At 30.8% G+C, this 15847-nt stretch overlaps 1 protein-coding gene across 1 annotated transcript in view; it reads right to left on the bottom strand.

Moving 5' to 3' along the window:
- side (motor axon guidance molcule sidestep) overlaps positions 1-15847 on the bottom strand; it is a 458315-nt gene that overhangs the window by 434829 nt on the left and 7639 nt on the right. The gene's annotated exons all lie outside the window — the stretch shown is intronic.

The following is a 15847-nucleotide window of genomic DNA, read 5'->3' as shown; positions in this document are numbered from 1 at the left end:
TTTAAATATCTCTTTTACTTCTAAATCTATTAACCCGTATTTATATGTTTCACGAAGAAAACCTTTTCTATTTTCTGAACGTAGAAGAAGAATGGAATCACTTCATAATGTTCGACAGTAGAACTGTACAAAGATGTTTTATATATTTTACGGTTAAGAGAAGCAATGTACTCTTTTCCAACAGCTGTTTAAAATTCCCAGCTGTTTTAGTATAAACAATTTTATTATTCAGGACCTTTTCAACGCGATTGTTAATTTAAATCATGAGTATGTATCAGAACAGTATTCTTAACACCCTAGTTTAGTACACAAAATAAATATTCTACATTTTTTGGGACCGAAATAATACTTTTTGTTATGCTTAAAATCAATAATTTGTCTAAGGAAAGTTTTAAAATACTTAGATCAGCCTGTTATTTAATAAACGTAACTTAAACCCCACTTTATACACCTTTCAAACACCTAGTAATGAATTATGAAACTTGGAAATTACAATACCGGGAAAACTGGCGAAAACTACAGATAATTTTTATCTGTAATTATACGTAATTCTACAGACTTTCTTTGAATAAATTAAAATGTTCAATAATAATTCAGAATAAAACGCATTTTAATTTGGCATTTTTTCAAGTTAATCGTAAAACAACTTTTTTTTAAGTAAGCTTTTTTTGACAAAAACAATAATTTGCGAAAATTTCCATTAATATTATCATAGTTTAATTTTTTTTTTGTTTTTTTTATTTTTATTTTACTATTGTTTATTTTTTACATTGTAGAATATGATTATTAAAAATAATATATATGTATAAAAGTAAATCCTAGTATAGGCAGTTACGGATTTGAATACTAGATGTGGATACCGGTATTCTTTGGTGGTTTTTTCTTCTTTTTTTTAACCACACAAGGCCAACCGGTAACCACCTAGAAGACTTTGCCTCGGTTGACCTTATGTGACGCGGCGATCTCTAGCCACCACCCTTCAGCATTGTCCACCCATTGGACCTTCCCAACGGGGTCTCTTCTGGTTGATTGAAGCAACACGACCTCCGATTCTAGATGCCGTGATGCTTCTCCCAAGGAGGGCTACCCTCCCCGTCCCTACTCTTGGTCGGTGTCCGAGTACGCCCCATGCATATCCCTCGACCCTTGCGTGCCTGCTCCACAAACTTCGAGGGTCTTTAATGCTTCATCAGAGCGTCCCGACCCAGTCACTCTTGCGTGTGACCGAGGCAAGACGTCCTCAGCAAAGGGCTACCTCCCTGACCCTAAATGGTTCCGCACATCGACCCCACTGGCTACATTATTTTTTTAGACCTATCCCAGTTATTTTTTTTATTTAATTTTTTTTTTATATATTAAAATTTAACTTATTTATTTATTTTTAAATTTTTTTTTATTACAAAAAAAAGGATCAGCAGCAGCCTCGCCTATGAGGTATACAGCAGCCCCCCTAAATACCTCGTACGAAAATCGCTTATAGGGTTGCACCTTTTGCTTTAGAAAAGCAAAACATGTGATAAGAAAGCACAATTATAATAAGGAGAAACATATAAAACCAAGACAATGAATAAACAATAAAGTAGTCACAATAGAGTATACATCATAGGACAGAGTAAAGTTTTAATACGAGACAAGTTCTTTAGTGGTTGGATTTCAATTAACCACACATCTCAGGAATGGTCGACCTAGAATATACAAGATTACACTTCATTTGCATTCATACATATCATCCTCTGAAGTAATATCTTACGGTGGTTGCGGAGGCTAAACACACAAAAAAAGAATGTATGAATGAATTCTATCTTTTCTTTTATCTATTCTTTTTAAATATTCATTATTTAGTCCCATTTGTAATAAAATCCTTGAAATCTTTCTACTTTTCGGAAATATCAGTAACTAATTAAAATGTCTTTTACATTAAACACATATTTCTTTTAAACTTTTAAAACAGTTATTTACTTAAAATAATTGCTTTTATTATTTGGTAATTTAATGTTATTTAATATTAATAAATATATTTATTGTTTAATATTAATAATACTAAGTAATGTGTTGTTGATTTATTCAAATCAAAAACTATACCATTAAAAATTAAAACGCTATTATTTCGAGGAAAATTAGGATGTATTGGAAAGAATACAGATTTTCTATAAAGATAAATGTAACAACTATGTATAATATTTTAGCACTAAAAATGTTATGACATTAAGAAAAGTTATATTAAAATATATCAGTTTACTTTTTCTAATTTTTTTAGTAACTTTTGTACCGACCGTTATAAAAAAAAATAAAATATAATCTATCTAATATAATTTATCAAATAAATCTGCATTAAAATTTATTCTATTTTAAGTTGACAAGATATTATTTAATTTTCATTTTTAACCTACCCATTAATTATAAAATAAAAAAACCATTTTATTATTTTTGTTTAAACATAGAAATATATTTAGATTATACAGTTCGAATGCCGAGACCCTTATATTCAGTGTTGAACAGTTAATTTAAAACAAGTGTAAAACATTACAACATCCCCTTTTTCAATAATAAACTACTACCAGAGACCGGATATCTCAATCAAGGAAACTACTAACAACTATGAAGTAAATGTCTTTATTTTAGTTAGTATATAAAGGGAGAGAAATAGTAAAAGATTATTGGTTGAAAACAATTCATTCATATTATAGTTTAGGGTGTGAAATATTGTATGAGTCACCGATTAAATGACAAGGCCACTAATGGTGTACTCTTATACTTCTAAAATCATAACTACACTAATGTTTTGTAACGTCACGCAGGTCATAAAATAAGCAAAATATTAATTAATAAAAATTAAATTAAATAGTATACTTATTGTAATTAAAAAAAATTTCAATTAAAGATTGATTTACTCTAAATGGTTGGTCAGTTTTACGAATTGGTTAGCATGATTAACTGGGATGTAAAACTGAGATTACGATCTCGGATTCGATTCCAGGCCAGTGACTGTCATATTATTTTTTATCTATAATTTCATCCATCTAATCGAATCTGTATTCCTAAAGTACATTTAGAAATATTTGTAGATTGTAATTATAAAATAAATTAATAGCTTGCCGCATTAATTCATCCATTGCATCGTAAAAAGGCTCAAAACTGTGATCAGTAACTAAAGGAATCTTTCTATTATCTGTCACGTGTGAAATATTTTTTAAACTACTTCTTAACATACCTAAACCACAGATCGACTCAAAGCTTGGCAAATATCAAGGTGGATTCAGAAGAAATAGATCTTGTACAGAACAAATCCTAAGTCTAAAAATGATATAGAAAGTATTACAGCACAAAGCCAAAAAACATCTTTATTTCATTCATTGATTTTCAAATATTTTACGATTCATTTGAAAGAGAAACCATTCATTAAAAGAATACCAAGTTGGCAAAAATACGATAAATTTAATTAAACTCATTCTAACCAGTACTGTGCCGAAAGTCAAGTTTCTAGGTGAAGTCAGCAAACCATTTCAAATAAAAACAGGCCTAAACTAAGGAGATGATCAATTTGAAAACAAGTGATTTTTAACTTGGTTTTAGATAAGTCATGAAAACGTTCTGTGAAAATAATGACTCGAGTGCAAAAATACGAACAAAAAACCAGAAAGTCAAGATTAAATGTCTAACTTTTGCTGATGACTTAGCACTTTGCAGAATCAAAACAAGAAGCAATCGACCAAATTAACCAGTTGAAAAAAGCTAACAAAAAACAGTTAAATAACATTTCGGTAGACTCGGATTTTCTTGTCACAATTTCTTTAGGGTTGTGACTAGTCGACGGTGTGATCTGTTTCTGTTTGTCAGATAAATCAAGATTTTTAATTTTTACGCTAGTTGTTGGCTTTACGATCGCAGATTTGGCTGATTTTTTAAACGGCGCTGGTGCGTCTTTCATGTCAACGGCATCAGTCCGGGGATGAGCCGTCTCATCTTTACTTTGTTTTCTCTGATGAGTCGACTCAATCTTTGAATCAATGATTCTTTCAATCATTCTCGCAAGACTTGGTGCCATCGTGTTAAGCAACTGCTCCACATTAATTTTAGATGTGGAAGGGGCAGCCGCTGCTTCTGCATAAGAAGTCGATGGTCGTGGTGTACGCTAATTAACAATTTTCTTCGCTTCAGGATAACTGAACTTCTAAAGCGTTTTAACTTCCTGAATGGCTATTTCTAATTTATTTGTAGGGCAGTTCCTTGAACGACAGTTGTGATGCCCTTTACAGTTAACGCAGATTGGAGGGTCTTTACATGGGTCACCCTCATGTGTTATCTTTCCACATATACATATTTCCTGCGCTTCACATCTAGCTGCTGTGTGTCCGAATCGCTGACACTTAAAACATCTCATCGGCTGCGGAATGAATGCCCGTACATCAAGCCGATGGATGCCAGCTCGTACCTTTTCAGGAAGGTTCGGCCTATTAAATGTTAAAACATGCGAAGCCGAAGGAACAACTTCACCATTTCTTCGCATGGTTAGTCTGCGACATTGAGTCACTCCCTGACTCGACATTTCTTGTACAATTTCTTCTTCTGTACAATTAAGAAGATCGCGACAAACAACAACTCCTCTGGATGAGTTAAGTGTGCTATGCGGTTGGACAGAAACCGCAAATTCACCGATCTTCTTCAAAGCCTGAACTTTCTGGCTTTGCATGTCGTTGATGGTTTCGACATGCAATCCGTTAAAAGTTTTACGAATTTCCTTAACAGGACCACCAGCACAATTTTTTATTTCTCTTGCGATTAAAAATGGGCAAACTTTTTGAAAGTTTCCATTCTCCTGGAATAAAAATCTTGTTTTGGGAGCAATGTTTCCAAACAACGACTTTCTCAATTCCCTACTGATTTTGTCAGGATCTCTCTTGATTTTATCTGACTCCTTGCTCTTTTTCCTCTTCGCTTGTGGCGAATCGGAGGTTTCTAAACGAGGGTGTTTACGTGCACCCTCTGCCACGTTAGGTTGTTGTTCAAGTATGTTCATTTTGTTTATCCCTTCTGTAGCAAGGCTAGCCGCCGGGGTACACCCCCACTCCAGTGCTACTAACTTTGGAAGTCCGATCCGGTACTCCGATGGAACCGGCATATGTCCTCCAGGCTCCTACTCACCGAAGCTTTCAGAGCTCCCATGCACCGACATACATGAGCACCATTGCTACATGCTTGGCATCGCAGGGGGCATGTGGACAACGGAAGGGTCTCCGTTACACCTGCAATAACATTGACCCTGGCCGCCACATCGCCAGAGTGGTATGAGTCCATTTCCAAAATCGTTTATTATTCCATTTCCTGCAGGTAGCCGAAAAATCCAGTCCGTTTAGTGACCTGAAGTTGGAAACAGGTCAAACGTAAAAAAGCATAACCGAAGAATTTACTCGGAACCCCGTTAGCCAGCTATGTGTAATGTACGTAAGTACAGCTGTTGCCGCCCTGGACGTGGAACGTAGATGTTGTCTTCCGGACGTGGGAATTATCTACCTCAGAGCATTATTATTATTATTATTATTATTATTATTAATATTATTATTATTATTATTTCATTGCAACTATCGATTATAATACCTTAGTTCATTATTCCACAACCAAGTGGTTCTGTTAATGAATTTCAAAACTAACTTTAAGTAACAAACTAATTGATCATTAATTATTAACTTTAAATTATTAATTATTTCTTTTAATTTTAAATTAATAGGTTGAAATGAGTAATAATTTACTCCATTCACTGGTATTTCGAATTGTATGTTTATTCATTTCAGAAAAACTGACTTTATAAAAAATGATAAATTTTTTAATCTTTTTATATATTCTCTGCATTCCTGAAGTGTTTAATGATTCTGTATACAAAAATTATATTTTTTTAATAAAACACTGCTATGGTGATACTGGCAGAGGACATAGGAACAACCAAAAAACAAAATAGAAACACTACATGAAATATCATAAAAGAAATATCAATAAAAGAATATCAGACAGATTTCTTATGAAAAAAATAAAAATGATTCAAGACAAGAAATATCTGACAGAGGTGCAAAATTTTGAATACAACAAGATCAATAGAGTCAAGAAGTTCCTATATCTAGGTGAAATAATAACACCAACAGATCTGCAGAAAGAATCACTGAAAGAAAGAGCAAGAAAGATGAAATTGGCATACCAGCTGGTTTTGACATATACAGCAAGAAATTCATTTCGATAAACCTCAAGATAAGACAGTATACCAGAAAATTTGTACCCAATAGAATGCATATCTATGAACAATAAAAGACTGCTTCAAGGACTGAAAAAGAAAGGAAGATCCTAGGTTCAAAAAGAGAACAGAATGAATACAGATTAAGATCCAGTGAATCACTGCATCACATAAAAAAAAACCTCAGAACCACCTTTAGGAAAAGAAGAATATCCTTTTATGGTAAAATTACAAGAATATCCACAAATAGGCAAGCTAAAAGAATCCAAGGATTCTGTATGAACAGATGAAGTTCGGCGCTGATTCTTAAATAATTAAAGTTATAAGTTGAAATTATTGTCAATTTTTTATTATATTTGAAAATACTTTTGTTATGTATAAATTGAATGTTTAATACATCTGAAATATTAAATGAATTATTTATATGTTATTATTATAATTGAATTATGAACTGGAACTGTTACTGAATGTGATTTACAAGAATAATGCGATTGCCAACTGGCTGGAGCTAAACAAGAGTGATGACTGAAGAATGAATGACCATAAGAACGGAACGGAACGCAAGAATGGCGGGAGTTTCAATATTTCTCCCTACAGATCGCAGAGCCTGGACAATGTCCGTTGTTGTATCTTTCTATTATCGGGCGGGTTTCATTGGTTGTTTAGTGGCGGTTATAAATTTTAAGTTTTATTTATGGACGGATTTGTTCATTTGCGTTTCTATCCGTATGGACCAGCGTGAATATTATTCACTGGGTCTTACCGTGGAAGACTAAGTTTTGAGCCTCGTACTCCAGGGGTTATTCCCCTTCAGTCCGTCTGGGCAATAAGAATGACGATGGACTTTCTTAAATAATGTTGCTGGAGCCGCTGCTACGTCAGGAGCCGAGTGTATCCGAAAGGAGCCGAGTGACGTGTAAGGAGCCGCTAAATCGTCAGTTACCGAATGCATAATAAAGGAGTGTACTGTAAATATCCGAACAAATCCAACCGAAGCCCAACCGAATATTTAAATTTAAAAAATCCTATTAAATACATTAAAGCTCCAACATTTAAACGATAATAACAAAATATAAATATGTAAAGGAAAGTATTAAAATGTTTGAAATTATAAATGCCTGTCTCTCGGAAACCTTGCGTGATGGCGAATAACCGACATCATATTTGAATTTAGGAGAAAAAGAGTCAGAAATACATATTTTTCTTCCTGACAATAAAAAAAATTATTTTTTGTTTCCCAGTGTTATTAACTACTTAATAACATATTAACTACTTAATAACGTAAGTGTTAACTTTACTTACAAAAAATAAATTTTAATTATAATAGTAAAAATTTTACAATCTATAATAAAAGAACAAATAAGGATAAAAAATACAACAATAAAAACCACTACAAACAATTATGAAATAGAATTAAGAAATAAACAGTAATTATATTAATAAGAAAAATGATTGAAAAGAGAATATGAATAAAAGACAAGTTAAATCTTATCCTTGCATTTTCTTCATTCAAAACTCAATTCTTAAAAAGTAATTTTTTTTTTTTTTTTAATTTTTAATTCCCTTAAAACAATAGAGATTACATTTACAAAATATAATCAAAAAAGTAAATAATAATAATGACTGAATGGTTGAAATTTTATAAAATCATTTTTAAAAATAAAATTCTGCAATTAAAGTACATTTGACATTTTAAAATTTCATTTGAGAAAAAATTGTATAATTATTAATTTATACGAAAGTATCAACACAGAAACTATTACTAAATAAAGCTTTAAAATCACATTAAGCCTAAAAATATAAAATTAAAGTGTTAACTAATTTTTTTTTTTACGCTGAAACTATGAAAAAATTAAAATTAAAAAGCTTTTAAAAACAGGACTTTCTGTTCAAGAAAATTACTTTAAAGAAGTTTTTTGCAAAAAAATTACTTAATTTTTTTTTTTTTATGCATGATTAAAAAGAAAAGCGTGGGGCGCGCTCTAATTATAAAATATTTGTATTTGACAACGCGCCAAGTTCTTCTTTTTAGTCATTCATAAACAAAAAAATATTTTAAAGTAATTTTCTTAAAAACAAAACAATTTTTACTTTTTATTACAAATTGTTTTTTTTTTAGTTTTTTTTTTATTTATTTATTTATTTTATTACTTATGTTTTTATCTGATCTACTCATACTGTCTCGATAGTCAAAGTCAACTGGATCGATAGCTACATTTTATCGATTCAGCTTCCTTCTTTAAGATATTCTGTTTGTATATATGACAACTTTATGTACGAGTATATATGTTCTAAATACAAAATATTGAAATATATTAAATTAGCAATGAAATGATTGTCACCCGACTTACGTTGGTGTCGTAAAATTTTATCGTTGTATGATGTCGGGAAATGACTTTAATTGAGGTTGCAAGATTTAAGGACAGGGTTAAACTATTTTAAGTTAAAGGAAAGCACGTAATAATGAATTTTATGGAGGATCAATATTCATGAAGGATGAATGAACAGTTTTCTAGAGGATAAATTAAATTTTAAACAAACATAATTTCGTTACTTAAACATTTATATAGAAAGTATACCACAAAGTAAACAATAGAAGTTTCAGACAGTATAATTTTAAAAGACAGACGAAGTAGAAAAGGCAGCAGAATAATTCAAGTGGAGAGATTTCATCTAAAATGAAATATCCTTGTTTAAAAATAAAAGAAAATAAAAATATTAAAAACAACACGAATTACAAAAATTAATATTTTATTCTAATGTAGCTCTTTATTGGAGCAAAATTTGCTGTTAAAAAATTAAAAAGACAAAAGTAATATGTAATATGTTTTTGAGAGAAGGTAAAATATTAAGTCAGTCGGCCTCGTGGAGCGAATGGTAGCGTCTCGACCTTACATCCGGAAGTCCCGGGTTCAAATCCTGGTCAGGCATGGCATTTTCATACGCTAGAAAAATTGTCATTCATCTCATACTCTGACTCTAACCTAACGGTGGTCCCACAGGTTAAAAAAAAAAATTAAGTCACATGATAGATAAGGAAATTTTTAAAAAATCTGATGTAGACAGCACATGACTTCCTTGTACGCCTATTTAATTACTTACACAATTTTTTTTTAAATGAAAAGTACAAAAATTTTTATTTCATTAATAACTTGTGACTGTTTTCACACACACACACATATATATATATATTTTTTTAATTGTTATTGTTGAATTATTACATCGTAATTTTTGTTATAATGACAGGTTAATAATTATTAATAAATCAATATATTTAAATTTAAAAAAAGTTTTAAAAAATGAGGAGATGAAGAACCGAGCCTCCCCCTAAGATCCAAATATTTCATATTAAAACTTTATTTGTCTATAACTCTGTAACCAATAAAAATAAGTACCACTTATGTATGATGTATCGTTGAAAAGCTCTCAATGAGAGCTTATTACTGCAGTTAAGGAAAAGTCCAAAATCCAAATTTGTTTGAATTTTGGGCAGTTTTGGACACTTTTAGTTCAATCGATTGCACTCAAAAGGGGAGATGCACAACTAGATGTTACAACACTTAAATCCAAAATTCCAACATTCTACGGCTAATCATTTTTTTATTTATGCGAGATAAATACATATATACGTACGTACAGACGTCAGGATGAAACTAGTCAAAATGGATATTTCCGTTGAAATCTGAAAACCGAAATTATTCGCGATTACAATACTTCGTACAAGGAAGTAATAGAGAATTTTTTTGACAGAATCTTACAAATAGAAAAGTGTAAGTTGAGTTCTAAGATATTCGGAATTAATTTATTTTATTTTTTTATTAAGATAAAACTACGAATATAAAATAAGAAAAAACTTAAAAGGAAACAAGATAATGAAGATGTAGAATTAAGAACTAAGTCGAGATTAAATTTACACTTTTATACTTTGTGTGTGTGTGTGTGTGTGTGTGTGTGTGTTTTGCATCAAAGTTATATTTCTGTATAATAAAATTATTAAAGCAAAATGCAATTGATGTATCATTAAATTAAGATCATGCTACAATTTAAGTCTATTATTCCAGAACAGTTTATCAAGCAGAATATTTTATCTTAAAATATATCCATTAATATTGTTACATCATCATAACATTTACTAATTAATAATGCAACGTTTACTTAGATAAGTACTACAATTTTTTTTCGATCATAATACATAATAATAAAAGAAATGTAAGTTATTCTAATAGAAATAATTGATAAATATCATTTCTATTCATTCACATCACATTTTTTGTTATCAGTTCATTCACAATAATTGAAATGGCATAAATTTTATTACTTTTAAAATTTTTTCTTAGAACATATTCATAGCTTTTAAATTTTAAGTGGTAAGTATGTATTATTTAAACTGAATATGCAATAATATTCATTTAAAAAAATAGTTTTTTATTGGTACAATTACCAGCTTCGTTAACAATGAATATATCTTACAATCAATATTTTCTCTTAATAATTTGTTTCTCTAGTACTAAAATAAATACTATAATTTTCAGTTGTAAAAATAACAAAAAATCTTTGTTTATTTAATTAATATGTTTTTAGTTACTTTATAGTTTATATCTTTTGTTTTACATATGTAGAATTACAGGTAATTTACATTTTAAAAGCCAAATATTAATGAACTCATATTGAAAATAAATTTTTACTTAATATGAGTATATGAGTACATTCAAATATTACAATCAAGTATTTGGCATAATTCCTCCCATATTTATACCATAGGCTGGTTATATTTGTCATACTGTTGAATACCACTCAGAAAGAAGGGGGAAGGGTTGGTAAAACTTTACATCCCCAGTCTGCAATCTTCTTTTAATACAAAGAATGTGTTCCTCCGGAATGATCCATTCAAACATAATAGGACCTAGACAGATTTTTTAATTATAACTAAAGGAATTTTATAATGTTAAAATCATGGATACATCATTAAAAAAAAAAAAAACTTTAAAATCGCGTCTAAAATGTTTAATTAACAGCGCCCTTGGTCAACAATAGAATCTACCTAACCTATAGTGGAGATCACTATCACTACTGAAAGATACACTATCGCAAGATATGCAAATTCCACCAATAAATTAATTAATATAAAATAATAGTAAGCTGACAACAATAAATTCTGCAGAGATTAGAAAATAATATTTTTTGTTTGTTTTTGTTATATCAACAAAAAAAATTTATCTGAGAAATAATGGTCACAAGTCTACACAAACATATACTAGAAATCTACAAAAAGTATTTATTGGACGTTTTGGAATCGATTAGAAAGATTGACTAAAGGAAATTTAATTTTTATGCCAAAAAAATTAATCTTAAAACATTTTATTTGAAATCTAGAAAAATAATAGTCGGGGAACGATTTATAAATATATATAGATTAAATGAACACAATTGAACGTTTTATAAAAAACTTTTAAAAAAATAGACATTACGGAACTTCATAAAATTAAATCTTTCCCTTTCTCCCTTTTACCCTCTCCCCTAATTTTCTTTTCCCATTTTCATTTTTACCATATTCGCATTCCCTTCTCCAATTTCCCCTTTCTTTTCCTCCTTTCCTTTCCCTTGTTTCCCTTTCCTCTTTCCCACTTTTCCCTTTCTTTTTTCTTCTTTCCCTTTTCCATTTTCTTTTCCTCGTTTTTCCCTTTTTCCGTTACTTCTTCTTCCCGTTTTAACCTCTTCTCTTTTACCTTTTTTTTATTTTTTCCCCTTCTTCCTTTTCTCCGTGCGTAAATCGGTCCAGTAGTTTTTAGTCTACAGCGAACACATATCGGAATCTTAAAATATTTTGTATAGCGTATGTTGCTTTTACGTCCAACAGATGTTTTTACCTGTCACAGGTGTGGCATCTTAGATATATAAAAACACGCGCGTATTCGAATGAAACGTTGTGTCAAAATTTCAAAGCAATCGATGAAAAACTTTCGGAGATTTAAGATTTTAAACAAACCAACATTTACATTTTTATTTATTTAGATATTTTTAATTTAAAAATAATAATATTCTAATAAATCCTTTGATTTACTTTGAAGTTATAAGCTCATATACACTTCAGAAGTTAATCTTGCACAGCTTCAGATTTGTATGACAGTTTTGTTTGTTAAAGAGATATAAAAATATTAATAGTGCATATAATTTTAAATGAATGTAGACCAGGGCCTTGTAGCATTAGTTTTTTACTCACTAAGATTTAAGGAAATCATTATGTAAGTTTCATTAATATTCTGGATGTTTAAATTTCATTAATTTTTATTATAACTTTCTTAAAAGAAGTTCAACAGTCTTCATGAAATTAAAACAACACAATATCAGGTTCTTTATGTGTGAACTGCGCTAACTAAATAGTTGTTGGCAACATTATATGAGACAAGTTTCCTATCAAAAATAGTATAACTATTCTTAAATACAAGTAAAATCCTTTTGAAGGCGTGCTGTGAAATTTCAGACGTGTCCGTTTAGTTGCCTGTTGTGGCGACCGAATAAAGCAAATAAGTATTACTATATTCTGAAAAATGGATAAAATTGAAGTTCAAGTTGTTAAAAATATACTTCGTTTTAATACGTTTAACACCGACTGACATACATATTTAGTTAAATCTCACTTTAAAGGATACACCACTTTGTTTTTAAAGGTAAAATAGTGGGCTGCTGAATTAAAAAAACGTCGTACATCCATTCAGGATGATAAACGCTCAGAACGCACAAAAACCGCAACGATCAACGAAATCACAACCTCGCATTAAATGATCGCTGACTGAAGTCATGCGAGATTGCTGACATCGAAAAAATCTCGTAGATCTTGTCCACGACATTTTACACGATGTTTTGGGTATGAAAAAACTTTTTACTCTTAGAATGCTTCGTTAGTTAACGATCGATCAAAAACGCTTTTGATTGATCATTTCTAGAGGATGTTTAAACTTATTTAAACGCAATTTCACTGAGTTTTTTCAACCTTTTATAACAGTAGATGAAACACTTATTCACCAATACATGCCAGAGACCGGCAAAAGATGTGATAACGGTTTTATCAATAGGGAAGGTCCATGGGCTACGGTTTTTTGAAAATATCTCATGTTGTGCTTGCACTCTTAGACTATGTGGAAGAAGAAGACAGGATCATCGCCAGGGAGTATAATGTTTCACTACTGAACCAATTTGAAGGGTTCTATTCAGATTGAACGTCCACATCTGGTCAATAAGAAAATGTTCTTTCACATGATAATGTGCCTGCATACACGCGGTTGTTGCTGCAAAACTCCATAACTATACTTCCAAGTGCCCTTCCATAAGCAGCTGAAGAAATGGTTAACTGAGGAAGATTTACCTCAAATAATGAGGTTAAAGCTGAATCAACTGCTTCTTTTGCACAGTTGGACAAATCACAATAAAAAGGGGGATTAAAAAGATGGATAGTCGTTAGTCTAAATGCATCGAATTTCAAGATGAATACGCTGTAAAATTTAAAAATGACATTTCAAAAATCTCTGTGTTTTCTCTTGGTCAGGCCGAGAACTTTTAGAAAGGCTCTCGTGTACTGTTATCAAATTTGTATAAAGTTCGGTAATAGAGGTAAAAACGAAATTAGAAAACCAATGTGAAAATTAAGATTCTAGTGTAGTCCATCACATGCATCTGTAGTATTCCATCTGGTAATGTAATTGCTATTATCCATAACTTTATTTCAATCTTTATATTCTTTCTTTTCAGGAAAAAAGGAACACAACTTAATTTATTAAATTGCATGATATTCCAGAAATCTCACGATATCCAGCGATTTTTTAATTTTTGAGCAGAAGGTAACTCGTTTGTGCCATGAGTTCATGAACGAAGCTGTAATTTATCATATTGTTGGATCCCTAACCCAGGATCTGTCTGTTGTTAATAAGAATCAAATAACAGAATGGGGAAATGTAGAGATCTGTTAGTATTAACTAGTTTGTCTTATCTCGTATTATCGATATCCCGCTATCTGTGCCAACCGGCCTCCGTGGCACGAGTGGTAGCGTCTCGGCCTTTTATCCGGAGGTCCCGGGTTTGAATCCCGGTCAGGCGTGGCATTTTCATACGCTAAAAAATTGCCATTCATCTCATCCTCTGAAGTAATACCTGACGATAGTCCAGGAAGTTTAAAAAAAAAATTATCTGTGCCACTCCCAACATACAACTACTAATTTTTCTGTATTTTTTTATAAAGCATAGCTTTTACTGATAAAAATCTAATAGATATTTTTTATAATTTTCTAGGATATTTATCAAATTTAATATAACCATTTAATAAAAAAATACTTGCTAACCTTTTTAAATCTACTAGTAAAAACAAATAGATCTTAGAAAATTTTGTCAAAAATACTTTCTTTTTTTTAAAAAAAGGGGAAGACAATAAGAAAATACCTGTATAGATTAGTAACTCAAAAAGAATACTGATTAAAATCGTAATTTAATCAAAATAGTGTTGGGTCCCTGGCCATTGTGGCATCCTCGGGAACGAACAGCAGATGAGGCTGCCAAGAGAGCTGCAATAAATGGCATCCCAGTACAATCGACATGTGAGAAAGACTTAATGAGATCAGTCCGTATAAAATTGCGGGCTCAGTGGAATATATTCTGGCTTTTGAGTCCTCCCACGGCATTACATACCATCCGGGAAAATGTGCTCGAGAAACTTCTTTCCCCGAGCAACAGAAGAGACCAAGTCATCTTAACTCGGCTAAGGATTGGACACACCAGGCATATCCACACTCACCTACTTGGCTCTCCTCAGAAGATCTGTGAGTCTTGCAAGGTCAAATGGTCCGTGTACCACCTGCTCTTTGATTGCCCAATCTTTGGAACCATCCGACAAAACTTAGAACTGGGTACGGATATGAAATTTCTATTAAACCAGAACGAAGGTATAAAACGTCTGTTGCGATTTCTCTCTCCTACAGTGGAATGAAGAATACGATTTAGCGATTTTTGCGTGCTTCATGAATTTTCTTTTGTATTTATTGTTGTCACTTGTCTATGTTTCTTCTTTATTGTTTATTTTTGTTGTTTTATATAATACTACATGATAGTGTTACGGTAGTCGCTAATGACTATAATTGTTGATACAATTCTTAATAAAAGCATTAAAAAAAAAGTATTTTTAAAAAAACAGTAAATAAAATATATCATCTAATGTTGTTGGAGTATTAATCTTCCATAATGAAAAAAATGGTAACTCCCATTTTTTCCCATCCTTTTTTTTCTAGAAAGAGAAAAATACAATTATGTTTTAAATTGGTAATTGATGTACTTGGAGATTTTAATCTATTGTTATAATTTTTTTTATTTCATATCTTAAGCAGAAATAATTTACATAAAAATTAAATATAATTAAAATCGCAACAGAAATTATGCAAGGTTTATTATAGTGTAACAGATTGTTTAGAATTTACAGTAAGTTTCGTTAATGTAGAATAAGAAAGAAGCATTCATTACTTTTCCACTCTAATTGTTACAGAATAAAACTATTTTAATAAAATTACTATTATTTATTTGTATTATTTTATGCAAAAATTTAAATATTTAACTAATTCTAGTGTGTTGGATATTTAATTAGATTTT

The sequence above is a fragment of the Lycorma delicatula genome, chromosome 5, assembly GCF_047948215.1.
Source record: "Lycorma delicatula isolate Av1 chromosome 5, ASM4794821v1, whole genome shotgun sequence".
Lineage (NCBI taxonomy): Eukaryota > Metazoa > Arthropoda > Insecta > Hemiptera > Fulgoridae > Lycorma > Lycorma delicatula.
This window is presented reverse-complemented; position numbering and strand designations above follow the sequence as displayed.